At 29.0% G+C, this 3,286-nt stretch overlaps 1 protein-coding gene across 1 annotated transcript in view; it reads right to left on the bottom strand.

The window, feature by feature from the left end:
- LOC109862050 (acyl-CoA-binding domain-containing protein 5A) overlaps window positions 1–3,286 on the bottom strand; it is a 7,790-nt gene that overhangs the window by 3,499 nt on the left and 1,005 nt on the right. The window lies entirely within an intron of this gene.

Below are 3,286 nucleotides of genomic sequence, written 5' to 3'. Positions count from 1 at the left end.
ACGGCATGTCAATTTAATTGTTTAATATAATATATTCTTTTAAGAACCATTTGAGCTCGATACAGACCCTGTATATTGTTTTAATTTTAATTTGTAAAAGATATGGTTTTTATACACAGAAAGAACGACTCTTTTGAATTTAATAATCCGATTTGTTTGATTCATATTTGTCGCATTCAAACAACATAATTTTATACCAAACTACAAATTTGTTGAATGAAAATTATATTGTTACGTTAAAATAAATCAAATTATTTGACGGAAACAATAGAAATGTTTGAAATAATTTATTTCAACGAAATAATAGTTTATTTGGTTTTAATAAGCATTATATAAAAAAAAATCATTTTGTAACATAAATATAACATAAAATATATTTGATTTAACTATAGCATTGTTTGAGACAAAAAATGTCGCGTTGTGATTGTTTAAAATTGTACTTTAAATTATAAGAATAATAAATAATTAATAATAATAAGAGTAATATTTTTTATATCCATTGTTGCAGATACATTGCACTGCAATATTTTTAATAAAATAATAATTTAAAGAAATAATAAATAAAATGCGTATAGAATAGCTTGAGAATAAGTAGATAAAAATAATCACATTTTAATAAGGAACAAGTAGTCTTTGCGGACTGAGTGCAAGAGCTGCGAATACGATAGAGGCGTATCGAGTTCGAATCCCCCGCTTATCACTTTAAGATTTTTTCCAGTCTCTTTCAATGAAGTTTCTCGGTTGACTGGCAAGCTGAAATCGGGCCTCCAAAAATTACTTCAAGTAAAATCTCGAAGTTGTGTAAAAGCGCAAGCCGCGAAAAAGTTTTTTCTTATTGAAGTTTTAGATTTATTTAACTTAACAAAATACTTTGTTTGAGATTTAAACAATCGGAATGTTTAGTTCAAAATCAAAGTTGTTTGGACTATTCCAATGAAATAATTTGTTTGGATTTAACAAAATTTGGTAAATCTAAAGAAACCTTCTCTCTGTGTATTCTGTAAAAGTTCTTAGGATGTCCTACACATATCCTGTAAGAATCCTTGGAACGTCCCACATATATATATATATATATATATATATATATAATAGCCTAAGGATAATTCAGGGTCTAAAAATGGCGCTCATTTGCTCTTCCTCAGGACATCCAGAGGAGATCCTGGGATTAAAATAGGATATCCACAGGATATCTGTTTCGTCCGTATAAGATGTTCTTTGGATTTTCAGAGGACGTCCATGTGCTATTTGGGGGGCCGCGCTTAGCGAGATATGGCAGCTGTAAGAGGTCCCGAATTCAAATCCTAGACGAGTTCCCAAAAATTGTTACAACCGTCACGTAACTCGCAGCCTCCGAATAAAGACACAAGAACTCTCAAGAAACTTTTTTAATCTCAATCAGAAACGTTCTAATTCGTACAGATTTACAATCTTCGCGCGTTCAAATCGCATCGAAAACCGAACCAAATCTGTCAACACCAAATAACCGTTGTCAGGAGCAACTCTCCTGTCTTCTTTCTTCTATATGAACGGCACAGCAATACCGGGCGGCAGTAACAATATCTATATTATTATTGCAAATATTAAGTTTTTACGTGTAAAAGACGTAATAATGTTAGAACTGAATAATAGATTTTTTGCAATAACTACCTATCGAGAACTAACGATTTCAGCATAATCACAAAAAGTTTATTGCAAGTCGTTTTTCATCTTGTGTAAATGTTAAAACTATCTTTCTTAACTAGAAATCTGCAATATATTTATAAAAAATATACATGTATTTAATGAACACCTCTTTATATTATTATGTATTTTTTAAATGTATTTTTTGTTCATTTTTTACTTATATTTATCTGAGTCTATAGTATAAGTGCCGAGTCTAACTGCGCATAAAATAACATTTTTTTAACAGACATAAGACGTAACTTGTTAGATACTCATTAATGCAGCTATTATGATAATTAAAAGATAAAGGCACTTCCTAACAAAATTCTATAATTTGTAGCAAGTATAGTTTTTTTACGATCAGTAAATAAGAATATTCCAAATTCAACTACTAAACGGCGGCTTGGCTAGTCCATCGCGATTAGAAAAAGTAAAGCATGAAGAAAATAATCATACAATTACTTCAGTTGTAAAGTATATCTATATGAAATTTATCCACGTCAAGATCGATTAAGAAATACAGACATTTAAAAAGAAGATTAAACCAATTCTTATTTAAATGCGTGCGAGACATTTTAATATATTATTATTTACTTAAAAATAAATTACAAGTATAGTTTTTTTTTAAATTGGCTTTTAATTACATCACCTCGTATGAGATTTTCCTAAAAACATAATCTTCCAAAGAACATACATTGAGGAACATACAACTTTTTTCATATGTTAGACTTGTTAAAACTCACTTCTATTTCTTGCACTTAATAATGATAATATGCATTTGGATATAAAGATGCAAGTGAATATGGCATAATTATTGAACGCGACGATTATTATCACGTCGCGTAAACAGTTTCAAAGGTGAAGCTCGATTTTTTACGATAATTGCTATCAGCACAATTTCAACAGATCGCGAAACAATTATCTTTTTGCGGGACGGAGCATATGTAGATGGAACTTGTCACGCACATTGCGCAAAGTTAGAAAACTAAATTTTTGAGTTTGCTTTCAATATTGCGAGCAATAAGTTTACCTTCACTTTCCATGACGATCTCTCGCCGTAATTCTCTCTGCATAGTATGCAACGCATAGACGCATGCAAAACTTTTACAACTGCAATAAAAACAAACTTACCCGATAAAATGCAAAATATCAAAACGTGTTGTCCGAGAAATTTTTTAAACTTACGAACAATTTTAAACTTTTATGTAAATAATATATATAAATTTATTTTTATTTTTTTAATATATAAATTTTATATTGTATAATATTTTATATAATATTTATATACATATATTTTTATAATATTTATGTACATGTTTCTCGCAAATATGATTATGATTATGTTTATTTTTCTGTAATATTGTTTTTGTAATATTTATCTTTCTTTTTAAATTTTATTTTTTGATTTAAATGAATGTAAAAATTGCAAGTGTAAAATTCAAATTGCATTTAAAAGTGCAAACTTCATTGACGCGATCGACAATGACAGTATACTGATAGAAATCAGAGATCAGAGAAAGATGACCTTGGCTTTTGCTACTTTTAAAGCAATTTAGTATTTCAAGGTAAAAAGATGGCTTTGTATCTTTTCTCTCTCTCTCTCTCTCTCTCTCTCTCTCTCTCT

Source organism: Pseudomyrmex gracilis, unplaced genomic scaffold (assembly GCF_002006095.1).
Source record: "Pseudomyrmex gracilis isolate BER0280 unplaced genomic scaffold, ASM200609v1 scaffold_1318, whole genome shotgun sequence".
Taxonomy (NCBI): domain Eukaryota; kingdom Metazoa; phylum Arthropoda; class Insecta; order Hymenoptera; family Formicidae; genus Pseudomyrmex; species Pseudomyrmex gracilis.
This window is presented reverse-complemented; position numbering and strand designations above follow the sequence as displayed.